This window comes from Hesperophylax consimilis, chromosome 22 (assembly GCF_061612785.1).
Source record: "Hesperophylax consimilis isolate HC1 chromosome 22, BYU_Hcon_1.0, whole genome shotgun sequence".
NCBI classification, from domain to species: Eukaryota; Metazoa; Arthropoda; class Insecta; order Trichoptera; family Limnephilidae; genus Hesperophylax; species Hesperophylax consimilis.
In genome coordinates, this window is record NC_142857.1 from 22,512,737 (window position 1) to 22,536,438 (window position 23,702).

The 23,702-nt window shown below is 35.2% G+C and overlaps 1 protein-coding gene across 3 annotated transcripts in view; it reads left to right on the forward strand.

Moving 5' to 3' along the window:
• Positions 1–23,702, forward strand: part of Smr (nuclear receptor corepressor smrter) — a 608,275-nt gene that overhangs the window by 428,118 nt on the left and 156,455 nt on the right. The window lies entirely within an intron of this gene.

A 23,702-nucleotide genomic window follows, 5' to 3' on the forward strand; every position in this document is an offset into this window, starting at 1 on the left:
CTTTTTTTTTTTATTCACCTTCCACTTCTGGACTCCTAGAGTCGCCTCTGGTATCTACCAATCTGAAGGTGCGATGATATACTGTGATTTTTAATCTACACCGATATGTTTTTTAACAGATAACATTATAAAAAGACGTGGCTGTAATCAGTTGTTGATATACCAGACCTAATTGACCGATAACAAGAAGTACGTACGACCAATCGATTAACATGTATTTCAAACAACTTAGTTTGATAGTAAATTATTAGACAAATAAACACCATCAAAATGGAAATTCAAAACAGACAGGAATTTTATACCGTCGAAACGTAGGTATATAATAAAGTGTATTTTCATTTATAGCGTTTATTATGGCGCGGATACATTTGCGAGCCGAGCCTCGAATTATGGGAAAGAAACGAAGCAACAGCAAATGGCGCGAAATGCCCCTTGCGGCTGCTTTGTTCCTTTCCCATAATTCGAGACTCGGCTCCCAAATTTATATGAAGCATTACGTGGACGAATTATATATAATATGTTTTTTATTGATTATAAGTTAATATAATCAGCTTTTTCTAACCGTTTCGTGTTCTACAAGAATGATTTACAAAACAAGTTGAGCCTGCTTTAAATATTTCTAATAAATTACGCCGAAAAGGCAGGAATTTATTTATTTATTTGATTATAGATAATATACATACAGGGTTGCCACTTGCCCGCACATTGGAAATACTAAATATATATTTTTTTTAAATACCGAATCAGGAACTTTCATGATAGTTTTCAAGGATTTTTTTTAGGGGTATTTGATGTAATTTGATCCAAACATCCCGGAAGACGAATCACAAAAAGACACTTCTCAACAATTATCATTGAAACAATTCGTAAATAGATGATTTTACGGTTATCACCATTTTTTTCCCAATTGGTGTATCAGGCCCCATTCTTGTTCGTCGGTTTGCTGGCTGCCAAGAAAAACGCACAGCCATTTATAGTGAATCCGGGGGTAAAATTACAAGGTTTAAAGGTAGTTTTTAGGTTAAATAGTTGAATTTTTTGTATCGGAAAATATATATATTTGCATGGGAAAATAAACAATCAAACAATAATAAAAAATATTAATCTTTTTTACTCCTACCATTATGTAGAATAACCTCCCGAAGTTAGCGCACTTTACCCCCGGACACTCTGTATATGTAAGGTCTGTACTGTGACTAAGTTAGGTGACTACAAGTCTGTCTGGAACATCCTAAAACAAATTAATATTATTTCGGCCGTTTGGTACTGGAAAATCCGGTACTACTGAAAACTTGAGCGACAATCATATTTTTGCCATATAATATGAAGGAAATTGGCACCCATTTATTTGCTCTTAAAATATTGGCAATAAAAGTAAAAAATTTCGATTTTTATTATTTTTCACGCGGCTGCCCTAAACCTACGGTACATACAGAGCAAGTGGCTGTTGGCTATTTTATTAGGCAGATTGCCTTGGAATCAGCCGATTGCCTGATCGATTCCGGCAAGTCCAAGACCGCGTAGAATTAATTCACAGAAAAAGCAATAAATTACAAAACGCACAATAAAAGCGATACCTGTTAAATATTAGCGTGGGACGCGTTGTAAATCACGAGCTGTCCCGGACGGGGTCAGCAGATAGGGTACAACGGTTCCATGACAACTCAGGACATTGACAAATCAATATACTTTTGAAAAGTGATAATAAAGTCATTAAAAGTGATTAAAAACTAGCATATAAACGCTTGTCGCTTTTCTTAATTGTCTGTTTAAAGTTCGACACGCACAACCATATTATTGATGATACTGTTTTAAAAAAAACTTAATTTTAGCATGGTAGTAGTCGCTTGCAACATGGACTTTAAGGCCCAGATTCACTTTTTTCATTCCTTAAATAGACCCCCGCCCACACAGCATCCCTAAAGATGGCATAAATACTAACGACACCTCGTGGCTCCTGTGTGGGGTTCATCTTTAAAAAAACTTAAACTCATTCAAAGAATAATGATTTTGACCTGCAGTAACACTGCCAAACAGAAATTTCCTGAAAATCTTTATACAAAAATATATTTTAAAGAAAAAAATATGTAATTATTAAATCGCTAATATTATCTTCAATAATTAAATATTACAATTTGAGGTTTTGCTCAATAAAGTTATTCCAAAAAAAAATAAAGAAAAAAATATGTTTCAGTCTGCAAGAACATCAATAATGCCATCTTATTTAATATTAGCACTCACCTTAAAGTGACGATCCGCCACTGTTACAGCCATCCTCATTAATTTATATACTTAATATTTGGGGGAGGGGGTGGGTTTTAACACAAATGGTATACAACGATTTTATAACAACTAAGCCTTTGACACATTACGTTATATTATACGCGCATAATTTGACCGTGCCATATATGATTATTATTAGTATTATATGTTGGGGAACTGCCGCCGAATATCATTTCTTTGTATGGGATTTGTCACTTTGACAGATGACAGCCGCGTAATTACGGCGCTCCGTTAATTGGGGTAGCATAATTTTCAAATATAGCCTGGCTAGCAGATCACAGCGCATATCGTCCCCACGCCCACACTTTATTAACGTATCATTTTATTAGGTGTGACACTGTATGGAATTGTATGGCGAGCAATATCTAAATAAATAAAACGCTTTGTGGTGTTTCACAACTGAATTTCCATTTATTTGGTTATTACCAGCAGGCATATTTTGAAGTGAAACTTCTTTACGCGCGTCATGCAATTTCGAGGACCGGAGTAAAACCGACTCATGACCGAAACGAAAATGCGGGTACCCCCACCACCGATTAAAGTTCATTTGATCTAGTCAAAGTTTTGAAGTAACATATAAATGCTTCTTAGCTCATCCCGACAACTGGCGTTGGTGGTGTAATGGTCAGCATAGTTGCCTTCCAAGCAGTTGATCCGAGTTCGATTCTCGGCCATCGCACATTATTTTTTTGTTTTTAACGCCTTTTTCATTCAATATCTTATTTTTTAGTAGGTCAGAACATTTTTTAAAAGAAAATAATATTGCAAAATAATAAAAACACTTATCTCACTGTGATAAAACATTACTCCGCTAGAGCGCGCTTTGCGTTATTGTGTTGGATTAAAATTATTATCTAATCCGTATATTATGATAATTGTATTACATTTATTTAATTAATTTATTTATTTTGATAATATGTAATAATTTACAGAAAAAAAAATTAAAACTATCTCCCTCTGATAAAATATCCGTTCGCTAGAGCGCACTACGCGATCTTGTGTGGGATTCTATTTCTGTAGATTGTACATTATTTTTAAAAATATATTATATTTTGGGTGTGATGTAGGTAACATTATAAAACATAACAAGCTCTCATATTTTCAGAACCTACATAATATAATCAATTTATGCGGCTTTGCTTACAGTTGGTGCTCAGCGTGGTTGGCTTTCAATCAGTTAAGCGAGGTTCGATTCTCGGCTGTGGCATTTTTGAAGTGAAACCTTGTTGAGGTGGGGGAGCCGCTCACGAACGTTCTCTCTCTTCTCTTCTTTCCTCTCTCTCAGACACCAGCGAACTGCGCCACGCCAAGCATCAGCTGAAACTAGAAGTTTCACTTCTGTCTTGCGTAGGCTTGACACACCCACTTTTTATTTATTTGGAGAATACCTCAATTGATTCAAAGGTTCTTTTTTTATATACTAATCCAAGAAGTGCTTCAGAAACGAACAGATTTTTTGTGGGGTAGCGATTTGCCTGTCAAAACAATCCAAAAATTGAATTCCAGCAAACTTACTGAATAAAATATTATCCACGAGATGAAATGATCGCCATCACTAAAACTGACATTTGACTGGGCCAACCTGGCTTCGGGACGCTGCAAAAGGACTGGTAGCTCGTTAATCGCTAATGAGACCAGCCGGTTCCAGTTACGCCATCGGATCATCCTGTCACCTGTCACTCGGTTTTAGACTGGCCCTAACCCTAACTGTACACCTCCTTACTCCTTCTGGTCGCCTGGGATTATCCGGTAGCGCGGCGTCATCATCTGACAGGGAGATAATCTATAAGCCAGTTAGTTAGTCATTTATTAAAAGTATGATTGAGGTTGTATCGATTGAACTATACAGGGTGTATCGGCACTAACCCGACAAACTTTAACCAGCTATTCCTTAGCACATTTGGAGTAAAAAATGTTATAGGCACTTTGCTGTCCGGTAGCATTTTTTTTTCAATTAAAAACAAAAATATTTAAAATTTCCACACTACATCACTGTCATTGGCATTGCGTTTCGTGTTCAACAGCTGTTATAAGCAAGTATGTCAAAAAGCGTCTTCGCTCTTTCGCACACACTAAATAATAATAGTTAAAAATGAGACGAATGGTACCGTGCCATTTCGTTGTGATTGTAAAAGTGCGCCAATATAGGTACACACGTGCATTATTCAACGGAATTCGAATAAAATATTTGCCAGATGGGTTTTCAAACTTTGACAAAGGATAAAACAGTGGTGACATGTGGTGAAAATATGAATAGTAAATTTTTTATTAAAAAAAAACGTTACCGGACAGCAAAGTGCATATAAGATTTTTTACTCCAAATATGCTAAGGAATAGCTGGTTAAAGTTTGTCGGGTACGTGCCGATACACCCTGTATATACCACAGTATCTACAGACTGAATGCTACTAAAATTAAATCCCTGAGGCTTGTATGTGGTAAATTCATTATTTATTATTTGTTTATTTTCACGGCCTCCGTGGTGCGGCGTGCGCACTCGTGCGGCCTCCCTGGCGTGCGCAAGTTAATTTTGTTTGCTTGAAATGGCTTAAGCCGTGTTTAGTGACCAGATGGGAATAGCCAGGTATTTCCCCACCATCCACTTCCTAATCTCCTTCCCGTCCCCATGTAGGAGAGTGTAAGCAGAACGCATTTATATGATGCGAGCGTGAACGGTAGAAGTCCGAGACGCCCGAGTAAAGTATAGCACCGTCAAGATAATCTAATACGTGAGCCGGTGCATGTCCAAGATTCTTAATAACAGAATGTATGAATGCTATTGGAGTAGAAGTTTGTTCAAATCAGAGTTTTGTGACGTTCCATACTCTCTGTGTACCCCTTCAGATATCTGCGTGATATTAAGATGTATTATGCGTTTTATGTAATGCCGAAATGACTCTATTTTATGTTTTGAAACGGGCCCAAAAAGTGATATTAACTGGCTTACGGCCAATGTTTTTTTGTATTCCAAAATTTCTTCAAAACTTATTCGCTTAGCGATTCAACGAAGACATCGAGAAAAGAGACGGTTGTCAACGATCGGTTATTCAATGACTAAAGTAGTTTCCAAAAATAATCATTTTAGGGGTCAAATAATATTATTAAAGACTGGTTTCTGTTTATAAATATTAAGATATGATAACTGTAATTCCTCAAAAAGCATTTTAAAATGTAAATTTATGTGTATTATTTATTTCCTTAAATAAGTTTTGATACTGCTAATATGCAATTATGTACTGAATTGTAATTATGAATTAATTACAAATTTAATTACGAAGCCACTCGTAATTATCTAATAATGAATATTGTGATCATTCTGAACTACTATGTCTTTTACGAATTATGATCGAAGGGGTTACCAGATAAATCATCAAAATGATAATTCATCACATCTTTAAAAAATTATATAAAGTCATGGAAAGTGATGAAACAAAAACTTTATTAACTGGGTTAAGTAGGTTAGGTTGGGTTTAATTTTTTTACATCGTTTCTAATGACTTTATATCACTTTTTAAATGTGTGTTGAATTGTCTCTGTGTTGAATTATCATGGAACCGATTGAAGGAAGTGTCAAATAAATTCGTCGCGTTTCAGTTGCTAGTACGAATCGTGGTGGATTAAAAAAAATATATATTGTAAATCATTTTTTGGGAATAACTTTTTAACTTATGGCTTTCGGGAAGATTATCGACTTCGTGCTGTGAACTGCTCGTGATGCATGCCCACGAGGGCCACGATTACATTATGTCTGACCTCTGGAGTTTTAATTTCCCACTCAAAAGTTGAAACTTCAGAGATCGTCAAAATACATCAACTATGATTTAATTCCTCCGCCTCAAACTTTGTTTCTCGAAGTCGAACAGTTGTGAGATTCTATTCAAATTTGTATCTCCTGTGTTGACAGTGTATCTCACAAATCTGACTTTTTACAAACGCAAGAATCTGGATGCGAATTTCGCAAATTATACGAGAGCCAAATTTTGTTCTTTTTTAAAGTAAGGAAACTTTTAGGAGTAATTTGAGTACCTTCAGGTTCATTTTAGTTATTTTTAAAACACCCTTGAGTTATATAAAATTTCACAAAAATAGTCTTGCAAAAAATAACGTATTATTAACGATAATTCTGCCTCGTACCATTATATCATTTGTTACTTAATGCATTGAGAAGATTTATCATTCATTATTCCATATCATTAATAATCTTCTCTTATATGCATATAACAACCGGTTTCCTAGACTACTTTCGTATATACGAATCGTAAAATATACCAACAGCATCCCGCTGCCTGAAATCTGTAGGCGTAGATACCTCACATTACAACCGATACATTGTAACAATATTAAATCCTCGACTCGTAATGCATAATTATACTCCTCGGTGTGCGTGGATAATTGCGATCCCTTCGAGCTGTGAAACCGGTTGGAATAACCCCAGCAATCGGCGACGTACACAACACACAAACTATATTCCGAGGAACGACTAAACACATTTACATACTCCATACATTCGTAAGTCCTGGTTCTCGCTTACCAACCCGGCAACCCGCTACCATTATTATACTGACCGCCATACAATGAGTTAGGTTATCTCCTCTCACTAAAGTTCTGCTGCCCGGGGAACCGGTTACCTTTACTAGGCGATCTTTTTTTTTAATGATCGAGAATTTCATTACTAACAATAATAAATCTGGAGGCCAAACAGTTTTAACTATTCTTGTAATAAAAAAATGTTATTTTATCTTCGATCATAACCGGTTTTGTCTGGCTCGGTGGCTTAAAACTTTTGAAGGACAGTCTGCAACTATAATTATTATTATTTAACAGGTGCGCCGGCATTTTATCTCGAAAGGTTCCATCGTGTTTCAGATTCTGTGTTATTATGTCATAAGGATATTTCAGTCCATTTCCTTGATATTTAATGTGCAATTTAATACAAGTCAACGGCGAATGTCAGCTGAAGTAGCGCCTATCCTTTGTTCTCGATGTTTAAGTTCTATGTTGATTTTGTTACATTCAAACCAATCTTCAGCTGGTCTGGACGTTCACCACAGCAATCTCATTTATATTACGAATGACTGTCTTCTATCTCTGAAAAACTTATCACTTTTTCGAAAGTGTTTGTAATCAAATCTGTAGCCTTCTGAAATGTCATTTAAAATCTTTAGATGGGGGCCTTTGATCAGTGATGGTAATGGTGGATGTTGATGCTTTCTGCAAATAGTGCTCATTTTCAGATAGACAGATTTCTGACAGGTTTTTGCAATACCAGTTCTGTGGAAAGTTCTGTTTCGCATGGAAACTTATAATTATTAAAGAGCTGGTGTCTGTCACTTGCCTACATACTATCCTTCTAAGTTATACATAGTTGTCGGGGTAATTTTCTATCCTTGCTACTGTATGGCCTGCCCAGTGGATGCTTTATAAGCCTTGTTATTGTTGACTATTAAAACAATGGGAATAGTTCGTGATTGTGCATCGAGCGTATCAAATCTGCAATGGTACTCAAAATGCGCAAATTCTCCAGTTTCTTCAGTAATCTATTAGCAGTTGCATTTATACCTTGGTGGATCAAACACTGGAAGTATCAGATATGATATTGAACTTAGTTCTGAATGACGCAAGGGTTCCTCAGTGAAAAAATTCAAGCGATCAGAGGCCAGCACCAACCAACTGCAAGATTTAATCACGATACGAAGTATTGTCTTGATTGGACACGAACTGTTGCCTGGCGAGCGTGGGCGGATAGTGATAAATCTACCGGTCCATACAATAAAACCTTATATACTTTATACACAATGATACGCTAACGGAAAGCTACGCAAGATGAAAATCCAGAGATGGTAACAGACTGAGACCAGCCTATTTTATTATGTGTATAAATATATGGTAGAGTCTTGTAGTTTTATGATTGCCGCGATTGCTGCCATATCTTGCATTGTAAACAATTCCGGTTGGTGCCGCTGACCTGGATTATCATATAAGTCTGTGTGTGTGTTTTTTATTATTTTTAAATTGTGAATACCACACAAGACATTTACTGTCTGGAGTGAGTGGGACTATAACATGCACAATTTTTTTGTGAGGCAGAACGTAATGAGGTAATGAATAATGAGTTGACAAATACGACGTTTTCCCACCCAGCTGTCGCGGGTTCAATCCAAGCAACTTCTTCTGCTTATGGTGATGGTAGTAGGAGGTTTTCACATACAATCATGTTTTTCGTCGCGTTGGTATGTTTCGACTTCTTTTAAGAAAAACGTATTAAGACAAAGATATTAATAACTTTGCTAGAAATACTATCGTTCGATTCGGAATGGTGACTACAAACCAGTGCTGTGTTGATAATTTATTTCACTACAGAAATACATTCATAAATACAAATATGCTATTTAAAATTAGCAGGATTGTGCATTGCGTAAGATCTAGGATTTATATCTGGCGAAAAAAACAATTTCCTCAGATCCAAGATATACGCTCCACGAATTATTGAGTGATGTTTTACAGCGCAATTATTGTGGATGTTATGTGAACCTGCTTTATGAATGCAAGAACTGTTTATCTTCATTTATTTCATCATCTCAGAAATAAATAATTGTGTTAGTATTAAGCATGTACATAGGAACGAATCTAGTTATTTTCTGCCTTATGCGAGATAAAGTTATCTTAAAGTTCACTCGGTCATGTTCTGTTTATTTATATTTTTCCATTGAGATACCGGTAGAACTATACCGGTATCTATTATATCTTTCAGCTACCCACCATGATGAGGTTCCTCTAGTATCGTGTGAAATTACAACAACTGCAATGAATTCTTGTAACATTACATAATTTTTTTTTTAGATATTCAACAGATTGTTATCTCTTTAATGAAGACATAAAACCCCTGACGCGAAATACAGCTTTATTACTGATATAATCAGTAAACAGAACTTGCTGCTTTACAATGACGATAATTATTTTTAATAAGACAATCATGCAATTAATATTTTTTACATGATTTTTCTGCATAACTATTTAATTATGCTAGTCTGAGCCAATAAAAAAGTAAGTTTATGCATTACGATTCATTGTTGTGATAAAAAAAAATGCACATTTTTCAGTTTGTTTATACGACTGTCATATTTACTTATACAATCTTAAATATTTTGAGCGATCCAATTCAAATATCGCATATGTACCTAGATACTGTTTGAGACCCCTAATTCGGCCCCTTAGAGTCAAAAAAACGTAACTCAATTTTTATCGATTTTGAGTTACGGATGGTAAAATGAATTAATATTTTATATTTAAAAGATGGTTCAGAAGCACAAAATACCATCCTTTAACTAAATGAGAAAAAATTATTAATATGTTTCGTTTGTTTAAAAGTATACAACACTGATTAATTGAGAACTATGTTTTCTTGCTCTCCTGTAAAGTAGAGAAAAAATGAGATACGTTTTTTGACCCTAAGGGGCCGAATTATAAATGCATATTATATTTAACCCTTCAGTACTTTCATCATATTTTTACAGTTTGGAATGTATTAAAAACAAATACTGTTTTAGAAACTAGAAAAAATTATCTTTTCGGTGTATGCATGTATGCATTTAAAATAATCATTAACATTTTAAAACAATAAAATTTGTCTCAAACGTGAAATATGTTGTCAAAAACGCTAACCACATTTTTTACTTAATTTTTTACTCCAATCATTCAGAAATTCAGAAAACTCGATATTTAGAAAACACATTCGTTTTGTTTGGGGAATTTGTAAGAAAACAGTACCTTCACTTCTATCTCGTTCATATAATCAAAATAAGAATGATTTTTAAAGTTAAACCTATTGTTACGATAGCGGCGCGAGATATGAATTATTCACTATCACTATTTTTGGATATTTCAAGTTCTGTTATTATATTGTTAACGGCCAGTTTAACAATACTGAAATAGTGGTAGAACTTGAATAGAACCTTCACAGAACTTGAAAATTTGATGAATTGTTCGAAATCTGTGAATAACCCGTCCTTAGTGATGTTTTTAAAATTTAATCAAAGATTTTTTGATAAGGTACATATAGCTTTGGTCGAAAAAACTGAATTAGTTCATAAAATCGTTTTGAACATTAAAAGCTGTAACCAAAATCACTAGGAAGATATTTATTTTGAAACTAAAAAGAAGCATTTGAGCCGAAATCATTATGACATTGTTTAGAGTTTTTTAAAGTACGATGGGAGGATTATGTTCTTGATTTTTGTTTGGGGCCATGTCCCATAATGATATTGCCTTATTGCTCAGCCTCTAATTTTAAACCACAGTTGTAAATATGTATGACATGTCAAAACTTGTACGTCATTAGTCTTAGTCGTTAGTCACTAGATATGAAGTCTTAGTTTTAAAGTCACTAGTTATTACAGATGTTAATGGCTGTAAGCCAGTTATAAATAATAATGTTTGGATCATTTCTATAGCGCAGTTTTCGTGAGAAAATAACCTTAAGGGGACGTAACAACCTAATGTTATATTAATTTTACTATTTGTATTTATACAGCGCCCTTGAGGTGATTTTTCACGTAATCGGCGCTGTACAAATCGTCCAAATATTATTATTAGAGGTCGCCGAAATGAATCAGTCAAGCACCTCCCGAAATTCAAAAAGCCCAATAAATCCGACCCGGCGCCACTTGTAAAATTTCAGTCTGTAAGGCATTTCCGATGTGTCACATTCTATTAACTTCCAAGTATTATCGGCTAAAGAAAGTACATAAATCCTGCCCAACGTTGGGGTCGAACAGGACGGCGCGCAGTCTGGATGCGACGTTGCCGCGTGCCCTAGGTTCCCGCTTCGTGAAGGCCGCCAAAAGACCTTACAATCGGCAACGTCGCCATAACGATGACGTGCCCGAACGTCGCACGCACACCGCCCAATTTATAAAAGGAATATCATAAACTCGCATACAACCACGCACTTACATACAAGGCTGTATGTATTGTTATCATTATCATTCACGCATACCATAACCCAACTCTATTCATATATTTATCATAATGGAATTCTCACATTCTCACACACGTGTGTTGTATTGAATGTTGATAATAAAAAAAACACAATAGAATTTCGTATATATCCCACACCTAGCGACGTATAATAAATGTGTTGTATATTTTTTGTGGATTTTTTTCTTCGATATGGCAACAGTGTTATTATTGCGGTCGGTGATGTTATTACAGGTAATATCTCAGGTTTTAGTGCCCACCTTGTGTGTTTTTTCCGCTTTTAGACTTGTCTGGAATATGTACGGCGGACTGTACGTACTAACTATACCATCCTTGTGTTATGGTACTATCAGCCTTCATTTAAACTCTGCTTGTTACAAATCACATTACCTTACTCCTGTAAATATGCCTGTCCCCCACGGGGGTAGGCAGAGAGGATGTTCCTCAACATTAGTCTTACAAACAAACTCCTTGCTTTAGGATTAGGTAGCGGCGCTTGTCAATTATAATCAGCTTTGTATTTCCGCATGAACAAAAATGAATATTGCTAATTTATTAAAAATCTCTTCACATTATTTGTAATCCGTTTAAAAACGGCATTGCATCCCATTTACTGACAAAATTTAGTAAATTCCCTATATATCGGAGCATGGAGTGTTCACACGGAGAAAAATGTTTTTTTTTTTAATCAAAATTCTGTTAAAAATGTTACTGCATGCCCGTTTCCTAATAAAATATTAGTAATTCAGAATATATCTGGATACGTGTACACGCAGGTGGCATTGTCCTTAAAAATATAATGGACGAGATGCGAAAATATTATAATTTTTCATAACACGTTTTCCGACTTACTCGTAACATATTCCTGCTTTACTGACAGATTGTTATGAAATTTGTTAATTCATTCGTTATAGGCCTGCAGTCCCATTTTTAACGGGAAAAATAATAATTTGACAAGATTTTTAATAAATTAACAATAATTATTTTATATCGGTAAGTTTTCTCCGATACATGATTTAGATAGTACATGTGGTTTTTTGTGATATTTCACCCTCCATGTTAGGGATGACCCTGTGTTATGGCGGGTGAATTTTACAGTTTGCGGACATAGAATCTATACATTACCATAATATAAAATAGAGAAATAAGAAAAATAATGTATGGCTAGTTTGGGTTGCAAGAAGAGGATGGAGAAATTAGAAAATTATAAGAAGATGAAAAAATTGAGAAATTATTAGTAAATAGATCACACTAATTAATTATGTACATACTATACCGCTAAGTTAGGGAATAAGGATATATTATGTTTTGTCTGAAAGGTGATTAAATTGATAGAGTGTAGAATGAATGGGTATTGTAGTTGTAATGTATTCCGTGTGTAAGGATCCATTTCGTGATTTGTTTTTTAAACGAATGGGGTTGACTCACGGTTTTTAGGTTTTCAGGGATTTTAGGAGCTAGGAAGAAAAATTGTCTTTGAGCTGACGTGGTATGTAGTGAAGGTACTTTGTAGTACATGTGTTCCGACATCGTGATAATATATCGTATTTAACTAAAAGTAGAATAGGGAACCTATTAGTTCATTCGTTAAGGCCTGCAATCCCGTTTTTAACTTGATTACCAATAATTTGAAGAGATTCTCAATAAATTTAGCAATACTCATTTTTGTCCGTGCGGATCTCCGCTTTTGTGACACGAGGTTTTTATGTGTTCTTGTCATACAAGGTTTTATCACATAAAGGCCTCGGAGATATTATGTATACAGCATTCAGTATACATTATTTCTCTGCCCCACTACAATATATATATTGAGTTCCCCATTCTATAATAGAGTAAAAAATGTTATGGGCACTTTGCTGTCCGGTAACATTTTTTTATAATAAAAAATTTACCATTCATATTTTCACCACATGTTGTCACCACTGTTTTATCCTTTGTCACTGTTTGAAAACCCATCTAGCAATATTTTATTCGAGTTTCGTTGAATAATATACGTACGTACCTACATTGACGCGCTTTTACAATCACAACGAAATGGCATGGCACCATTCGTCTCATTTTTAACTATTATTATTTAGTGTGTATGAAAGAGCGAAGACGCTTTTTGACACACTTGCTAATAACAGCTGTTGAACACGAGAAACAATGCCAATGACAGTGACGGAGTGTGGATTTTTTTTATAATTTTTTGTTTTTAATTGAAAAAAAATATTACCAGACAGCAAAATGCCCATAACATTTTTTACTCCAAATGTGCTAAGGAAAAGCTGGTTAAAGTTTGTCGGGTATGTGCCGATACACCCTGTATATTAAAGTGATGAAAACAAAGTTATTTGTGTTTTATTATAATCAAAACTTCACTCGTTATCATTCACAATCCCTAGCAACGCCGTGTACACATCAGCTTGTTATTATTAGAGCTCAATCAAACTGGTTTCGGTATAAAAATAGACATAATTACCAGTTCATACTTCAAGGATAATTATTTGATAACGCGTTTGTAATCGCCGATGTAATTTAAAGCCTTTTTTCCACACATCCAACGATTGTATCTTGAAAGTTCTGGCTGGGTTGGGTATTGGGTATTAGTGTATTAGTGTATTAGTGTATTAGTACTACCTGCTTTCTAATACACCCACCGCCTTATTGACTCGGTCGTTATACGAAGTTATATACCTATACACATAGAAAACAGATAAAGGGATAGGCAAATCGTAGGGGTGACATACTCGATAGACATCACAGGTAATTTACCATTTTATGTTGAACCCTCATCCTTTCTATTTCATTGCAAATATATTTTTTTAAATTTTAAACTTATTAGAACTTTGATAATATGAATTACTACACCTTCTCTAATAATAAAAAAACTGTATAAAACCGTATGTTTTTTGTGCACTTAGTTTTTCTAAACTACGTAACGTATTTTGATAGGGTTTTCAAGTCATTTAGCGAATTTCTTCCGGAAGGCAAATATGAAATATTATATTTATAGAAAGTAGAGAAAAGTCGATGTTTTGTAATCAAGTCGTAAAAAATATTTTCGGGCGCTTTCATTGCTAATGCTTGCTAAACCTTATGAGTTGCATCAAAATAATGTACTACGGAATCGTATATCTTAAAAAGGCTTCATAACCTCAAAACTTTTCATCAAACCAATTATAAGTCCCGGAGCAACGCCGGGTAAACGTCAGATTAATATATAAAAATTTCAGTCTGCGTATATTTGTGCTCGCAAAACCCGAAAAGTAGTCGTACGATATCGCCGAAATCTTGTTCTTATTAGTGCCAAAAAGCGATAAAGAAGGTACCATTTTTTTAAATTAATTTATAATTCTATATTTTAAATGCGTATTTCTTTTGTTTTAATTTTTGACAGATGTCGTGGTTTTGTTCATTCGACATGCGACATGCGATCCTGAGGCAATTATTATTTTTATAAATACTTTAAGCTTTACAAATCCTCCAATTATAATATCCCGTGATTTTTCACGGGGCAGCGCTAATAAGTTAATAATTATCTAAAGTATGGTGATCCTTTTTTAGTGCACTTAATAAAAAATTGATTTTTCTCTTGCATTAATAATAATAATATTTGGATGATTTGCATAGCGCCGTTTTTGTGCAAAATCACCCCAAGGGCGCTGTACATATATATAATACATTTCTACAGTGGTCTATGTTATTACTAACTATATATGGAGATAATATACAGTACCATACTTACCTGGTAGATTATTAGAATATATATATATTTTTTTTTTACTTCGTACACCATTATTGTGTTACCTAAATTGAATTAAGCTTGCGAATTTGAAGCTACTATTCAATACCAAACAAATACTGGTAATAATGTTTATTGTCAGATTAATTTAACTCCTTGACTAACGACCTAGAGGCATACACGTTTCGAAGTCGCTGAGGTCGAATTATACGATGTACATTTGCGCCAAATTACCACCAAGTCGCGCAGGACATGGTAAACATATTCTCTTTGTGCTTTATTTATTGTTTTAGTTATTTTGATGTCCTGACCCAGACACAGTGAACACGTGTGCGACGTGTGGACGCAGAGCGCTGGATGCAGAGCTGCAACCGGATATGCATTTTATTGTATGCGTCAAACGCACACACATGTTGTTGGTTTTATTATCGTTTTAGTAGAGCGATCTTTAACCCGTTGGTCGCATGCGCCAGATTGCTCTATTTCTGTATTATTTGTTTGAATTTTAATTTATTACTTATTTTACTACCCGGCTACGTCCCTGAGTTTACGATAAGGTTTTCTCAAAATTTTCTAAACAATTGAAAAATGTGAAACAAATAATTTTACTTTTATATTCTCACGGTGGTGGCATGATTTATTTTCGTTTTTTTTATGTGAATGTGCACAAGAGTTCCAACTGCTCCCATCCGTTTGGAGCCAGTGAGACTATGGCATCCCTAATTGGTGTATATTGTAGTGCTGAAGGTAGTTAGAAGAGAAAGAGGAAGGTGGGGAAGTACCTGGCTGTTTAGATCTGGTCACAAAACACGGCTAAAGCCATTTTAAGCGACTTGGATGGTGAATACCAGGGCGATACTGAGAGTATCTAAATATGTTTCTATTGAGGATGTTAATTGAATTTTCACGTGACAGCTGTTTCGCTTGAGGTCAAAAATCTGTTTGTAACAATCTTTGATTGAATAACCCAAATACGAGTAATTTTATGTTCCAATCATATTGGCCTAAGCACGGGTGGTTTCTGGATAACTCTGAAATGTAAAAAATATTATACCAAAAAAATATATATTTTCCCCCTTTAATACTGGGTGTCCGGGGGATAAAGTGCGCTAACTTCGGGTGGTTATTCTACATTATTGAAATTCCAATATTTCTTTTTCCATACAAACAACTCAACTTTTAACCCAAAAACTACCTTAAAACATTTGAATTTCGAAAAAAGATATGTATTTTTTTTACTTCTAAAATCAGGTAGAATCACCCCCAAAGTAAGCGCACTTTATCCCCGATTATACATTCTAAAACTCAACATTCTGGTATTGTACACTGTCGTGTATTAGAAAAGTAATTATGGAACATTATACATATAAAACTAACGCAAAAAATGAAATAAAATCGCAGAAGGAAGTATGCAGTGATCATAGATTGATTCATTATTCATTATAGATATACCTATCACATATAATAATAAAATCACGCGTGTTATAACTGCATACGGATGAATATAGCCATAATTATATAAATCTCTTTAGAACTATGAATCAGATATTGCAATCAAGGTTGTAGACCCCTTGCAATCCCCGCATAGTAAATATCCTGCATGTACAATGTTATATTATGCACTCGGTGTGTTTACAGTTGGATCTCATCTGACAGATGTCAAGTTGACAGATGACAGTTGTCAGTGTCACATGGCGGGCGGCTCGTCTCGTCGCGGCCTGCCAATGTCATTCCGGTCACCGGCCGTTATTTTAAAATACTTTTTTTTTCACTCCGCCTTGGCAAGATGAATAATTATCTTTTGTCTGGGTGAAGATCACCAGCTTGATAAAAAATATTATTTACGGTTCATTGACCTATTAGACATTGATATATTAGATTTTCAGCCCCTACACGCAGAAAATTGAGTATTGAATTATTATTATTTATCAAAATCCTGTCGAATAGGTGACAGCAGGCCATTTCCTAATAAACTATTAGTGCTTTCATAATATATCGGAACACGTGTTCATGCATCTGCGTTAATTCTGTTATTATATGATGACGAAATGCGAAAATATTTTAATTTTTATTAATACGTTTTCCGAGATCACATTAGTGTTTTACTGGTAAGTTTATTAGGAAATCTGTCAATTCATTCGTCAAAGGCCTACAATCCCGTTTTTAACAGGAATAAGAATAATTTTAAGAAAATAGCAATTTTTTATTTTAGTTGTTCTCCATGTATATTAAAATACGTGAAATATGATATAAGATTTTCACGGCCAAAAGTATTTTTGTTATTTGTTTTTGAGGTGTTATGCCGTGTTGCGCTAACTCCTTATTTAGCCAACGTTTCGGACAGCATTGCAGTGTCCATCATCAGGGCAGATGTGTTATTTATAATAATAATAAATAACACTATAAATAACACATCTGCCCTGATGATGGACACTGCAATGCTGTCCGAAACATTGGCTAAAGAAGGAGTAAGCGCAACACGGCATAACACCCCAAAAAAAATAACAAAAATTAAAATACGTGGTTTATTTTACCATGTTGCTAAGCACCAAGCAAAGCACCTATCTCGAAGAGGAGTTAAAAGGTCTTATGTAACTAACGACGGTGACTACATCAGTTTTTTTTTCAAATCGGTATAGATCGCACTTTGCGTTATCTGTTCAATGCTGTATACATACCTACATTTGTATATATTTATAAGACTTTTTACTGAGTATACATTTTTCTTAAATGGAGTAAGTCTGTGATTATTAAACTTGATCTGATCCGACCGCTAGTCGAACGCCTTACCTGTCTATCGATCACAGTAATAATAATAGTTAATGTATCTATCGCAGTTTTGTGAAGGTTCGCTTCAAGCGCGTTCCGAGTACCAAATCGTAACAATAGGCTTCCAGAGTTGTTCTCTGTTTATTCTTCAAAAATAAACTATTTATTCCTTTCTAAAATTAAAATCAGAAATTTCTGACATTTTGTTTCGTTAATATTATAATAATATGTAACTTAGCCAATCGTCCTACGGATCAGTAAGCAATCGACATAAGCTGATTGAAAATGTTGTAAGAGCCTGCGCAGGAAAGTTTCACACTGAACTGCGCTGCGGTCCGTCTTACTTACTATAACGAACTTAATTTTCTCCGCAGAGTCTTACACCACTCAAAGTTTATGTATACCGACCCGTGGGACAACGGGCTTACTTTTAATGTTTATCTTTACCATATACACCTAACATATTCTTTTAATGTTGATTTTTATTGTTTTCTGTGGCAGATATCAATACGTTTTATTATCTGTGTTTTCATTGTACCTTTCGAGTATCACGTTCATTAATTTTGTTCCACTCTTATTTTTTTTAATACTCCGTTGTTTGCTATAGTGCCAATATAGATGTCATTAATTTAACTGGAAATTAAACTATTATTATTATGTTCATTTTAATGCACTTATGTAATTTATCAACGCTTGATCGTTCCCATCTTCGTTCTTAAATTTTAGACTAAAGTATATCGAAGGATATAATATATGAATGTATTGATAACGTTTCATTTTTTCATTGATTTGCCCCAAATAAAGATTAGACACAAACAAAAAGTTGGGATTTCATTTGTATATTAAATATTATTGTATACAGTACTTACGGTGACCGGGTATGTCAACAAAATGACAATTCAACACACCTAAAAAAAATTATATAAAGTCATGAAAAATTATGAAACAAAAACTAGGTTACATAGGTAACTATTAAACCTAGTTTTTGTTTCATAACTTTTATTGACTGTATCATAGGTGTGTTGAATTTTCATTCTGATGTAATATCATGGAACCAATTTTAATTACGAAATGTAAGGACATGACATGACACGTTATTAGTACAATGCATAAGTAAAGGGGAATAAATAATAATCATAATAAAATCAACCGTGTACCTGCTAGAAATTTGTAAATAAATATTAATTTATGTACATAATATTATTAAATTGCGTATAAGACAAACACTGTTCCATGATATTTATTATTTATTTACACATTTTTATCAGGTACACGGTTGATTTTATTCTATTTTATTATGATTATTGTTTGTTCCCCTTTACTTCTGCATTGTACTTATTACGTGTCATGTTATGTCCGTAGATTTCGTTATTAAAATTATAGCTTCCGTTTAAATTCCTTTTAGATCGTGTCATTGTTTATTTTGTGTATACGTTATTATTGTTATTAATTTATAATTATTAGTTTCCTTGACTGTCATAATATTCATTTTCTTGTACTATAATTATATTTAAAATAAATAAAAAGCATTCGCATTGACGCAGTGCACTATCTTTATTGCATTTTTATGATTTTATTGTTAATCGACAACAACTATTCTTACCATTCACATCTCCCTGTTCACAAATAATAAACCACGGTGAAGGCGTTCTTTGATCTCGATCTCTTGGTTCTGTTCCATTATTCGTTCATCATTTAACCAAATTTTAACCAATTCTTCAATGCTACTTACGTACTGGTTGTTATTTAGGTAACCGAATTTATCAATCTGTTATATATACAGCTTAAATAAAATACTTAAATGTAAATTTCCTACGGTTATTGTGCCTATTTGTGCTATTGTTCAAATCGTATTTATGTGTGGGATTGAACGAACATTATTCCCTTTCATGCTGCGGAATCGAATATCAAAAGGAATTCTTCAATCCGTTATCGGCTTTCGAATTCGTTAAAGTTAGAATGATTATTGTTTTGAGGCGAAATTATTGGTGAATTATTTTCATCGAATATTCTGTTTGTGGTTACAAAACAGTTTCTACGTAGCTGTGTTATTATTTTGTTTGTACAAAAATTCTACTGAATTAAGTAGTACTTAATTGTTTTATTTTGAATAGCTGAGTAGCCCCGTCTTTATAAGTAATGGAACTGGAATGATTGTTCTGTTGTACAATAAAAAAAGTACTTTTGTACCATCAAAGTAATTTATTTTTTAATGCGAATACCGCACAATTATTCCAGATGATCCTGAGTGTCCGGAGTCAGTGGTGGGATTCTGGCATCCAGGGAATGGGAAGGAGATGTGAAAGAGATGTTCAGATGTGGTCAGCAAACATGGCACTAGCAGTTTTTATTTTCTTTGGTACTTGATTTTAATGCCGCCTGCAATGCATAACATTCGTTAGAATACTTTTGGCTTCCTCCAATAAACCTTGCACGTCATTTTGTCTGCTTTGAATAAGCCATATTGTGGTTTTATTCTAAGTGACATATTTCCATGTTATTGTTCCCATTGTGTAGTTGATTAATCTATACAAAATCCGTATTGTCAGTAATGATTCTACGAAGCACGTCCGATACAATTTCTGGCATTGTCATTTAATCCACATTGAAACGAATAAAAAGACACCTACAAATAATAAATAAACTATGTACCTTACCTAACATTGCTAAATATGATATTTTCATTCAGAACCGCTTGGATTATTGAGTTATCAACTGATGTAGAAAATAAATAATAATGTTTCTTGTACTGGTGACGTCACTCTTTAAATATCGAGACATACTACATTGTGTAGTAGTAGTAGTAGTAGGCCTTGTTAAATATGCAGGTTGAAATTGGTACTGCCGCTCGTGCCAAGGGCCCTACCTTCCCACCTTCGATTGGACCCGTCTACCCACGACCGACCAGCATAAATTATAACTGAGTGGGAATTCGAAATTACCCCTCAGGAATCTCAGACTATACGTCTGGGAATACACCCAGTTTGATATACGGACATTCCTTCCGCTCGCTCGCGTTTTTTCGTTTATAAAAATATTTCTTTTGCAACACGCTTTAGAATTGTAATATTAGAGTCTAAATCGTAAACGTATGAATGTGAATGAGGCAAGGAGTGTGTGCCAAGACCGAGTTGTTTGGCGGTCAGTCCTCTGGGGTTAAACGGCGTGGTGGTTAGTTAGTTAATGTATTTTATTTTCGGTTGTCCGTTTCAAAAGCGTGACAATGTCTTTTTTTTGTCTGAAATCCGATTTTTTTACTGAAGGTAATTTCAATCAGTTTTTGAGTGGATCCTGTCTTGGTGAATATATTCTGCGATTGATTTCTGTCATCTTTCGTTTTAATACGGTCATCTACCTACTTTCGTCTGGCAATACTAAAACCTGGCTTTTTTGTATATTGTCGTGTTCAAGAGCTCTCAAATAACTTTAACTTATAGTTTTTGTTTTTATGAGTCTCCACTGTACGAAGCCAGTAAGACTAAGGCTAAGGACTCACGGAGCGATTTTTACCCGCGCCCGCTGCGGTGGCGGAATGGAGTTTTATTTCCAAAACTCACGAGACCGCTCTTTTTTGCGGTGACGCAGCCGCCGCGGTCGCGGTTATCGCCCGCAATCTTGGCGGTTGATTATCGCAAGACGGGCGGTTGCAAGACTTGAGTTCCACAACTCGACCGCCAACCAATCGCAGAGCGCGCGGGGGCAACCCGCCGCGGCCGCGGGTCCGCGCCCGCGCCGCCGGTACAAGATGACCGCGGGTGCAGCGGGCCCCGCAAACAATCGCACACGCCGCGGGCGTAAAACGCGTCGTGAAATGTGCTTTAATTTTTTACATGAATATCTGCATTCTACAGAGGCTGCGGGCCCGCAACCGCGGCGGGCGCGGGTAAAAATCGCTCCGTGAGTCCTTAGCCTAAGGCAACCTCAATTGTGGTATGTTGTGAGGGTGAATAGAGTGTGGAGAGAAAGGAGATGGGCAGACGAAGGTTGGAAAGCATCACTTTTAGATTCATTAATGGTGGTCTTTCATCAATCGGGAAACGAGCTCCCAACATATTATGTGCACGGTTGACATTTGTCACACGAGAACCGGTCGCTTCTGCAACTCGTTCTTGGGTTCACAGCTCCGCTGTGGAACGATTTGCCGGCCTGTGTGTTTCCTCCATTCTACAACACTCCTTCCTCTCTTCAAAAATACCCTCCACACAGCACCCCCAGAGATGACATAGGCTATAAGGGAAATTGTCTTTCTCTGGGCCTCCTGTGTGGAGTTAATGTTTTAAAAAAGGCGTTACTGAGAGTATAACCACTCTCAGATTAACGAAAATGTATGTTTTGATATTACCGATATTGATATGGTTCAAACTTTGTTGGATGCACTATTAAAATAATTTTAAAAAAATGACAATAATGCAAATATAAAATGTAATTTTTATTATTAAGGTTTTCAACTCTCTTATCTTATTTATGATTATTACTTGATGAAGATATATATTTTGAGTTTCGCTCTGACTTCTGTTTGCTTCAACACCAAACTTCAGGCAACAAATTTGTATGCCATTCTGCAATTCTTTTGTATGTATAGAATGCAGGTATTCCATGAAAAGCCTGCTTCATTGTCATTGGCTTGCACCCTGGCCCCGGTCCCGGTCCCGCAGGTGTAACAGGAATCCCAGGTAGATGTTCCCCGTCTTTTGAACTGCTTTTCGTAAACCGGACTGCGGAAACTGGTATCCCCGAGCCTAGTTTTTTTCTGAAAGAACTGCCTCAGTAAATTTACTGGAATTACATTTTTTCCTTTTGTCGATGTCGTCCGAGTTTCAACACTTTTTTTTCTAAATGTTTTTTTTATGGAATCTTATCTTGTCTGTCTAATATATGTTTCAAAGCTCCATAGCTCATAATAAATATTGTCCTATTGACGCTAATTTCATGGTAATTGAGACTGGCTTTTTCTTACCTCGAGGTTTTCTGTTTTACGGTTAAGATTACAATCGAATACCTACTTGGTATTAAATATCCTCTAATTCCTTTTTTCTATATATTTTGGAGCAGTATTACCGTATTTTCGTTCTCAAATGTGTTAAAAGATATTTACGTCTTTTGATGTCATTTCTCTCGTCACATTTTCTTCCTTAAATCTGATTATAAATTCCTCGAAGGTTTCTCGTTTTCCCCGCGAACCAGATCCTACAGAATTATAATAATAATACCTAATAGAGTTGTTAGGCCAATAGAAATAGTTAAGCTTGCGAAGAAAGAATAATCTTTCGGAATGATGCCGTTTACCTCCCGAGGCATTGAAATCGTCCGGCGAAACTAGTCTTACCCGTTCTTGGTGTCGTGGGCTTGCCACAATGCAACTTGTATGAGCGGCTGCAGCAGGGGGAGTACCAGCACCAGAACCAATGCCGGTTTCTTGTTTCTTCTAGGACACTTTTATGTTATTTATATTCAACCGAGCGGCATTTCGCTGCAATGGCAAGATGTAGTCAAACCAGTGTTTAATTGTACCAGGGGTTCCAGTATATCGGAGTTATTCAAACTTATTACCACTCCTTTTTTAGCATATTTTTTATGCATGAAAACTTTAGATTTAAGATTATTGTGATATTGGGATGAAATAAACACAATGTACAAACAATGTTGTCCTTCTTTCATGCTGTCGCTCTCGTACAAAACATCGGTTACACGTTGAAAAACTATCGCTTTTTAACTAATTGGAATGACAAATAGACACACAGACTTTATGTGTATTATATGTTCTATGTTCGATTTTTATACAAATATTGCTATGGTAGGTATTTAACTTTGGTATTTACAACAATTTATTGTCAAAACACATCGCTATAAAGCACCACTGTCAACCGTAATGGTGGAAACACATTATTAAAACCCGACGCGACCCGACGAAACGCGATGCGTGTTGAGTCGAATCAAATGTATTGTTTTCT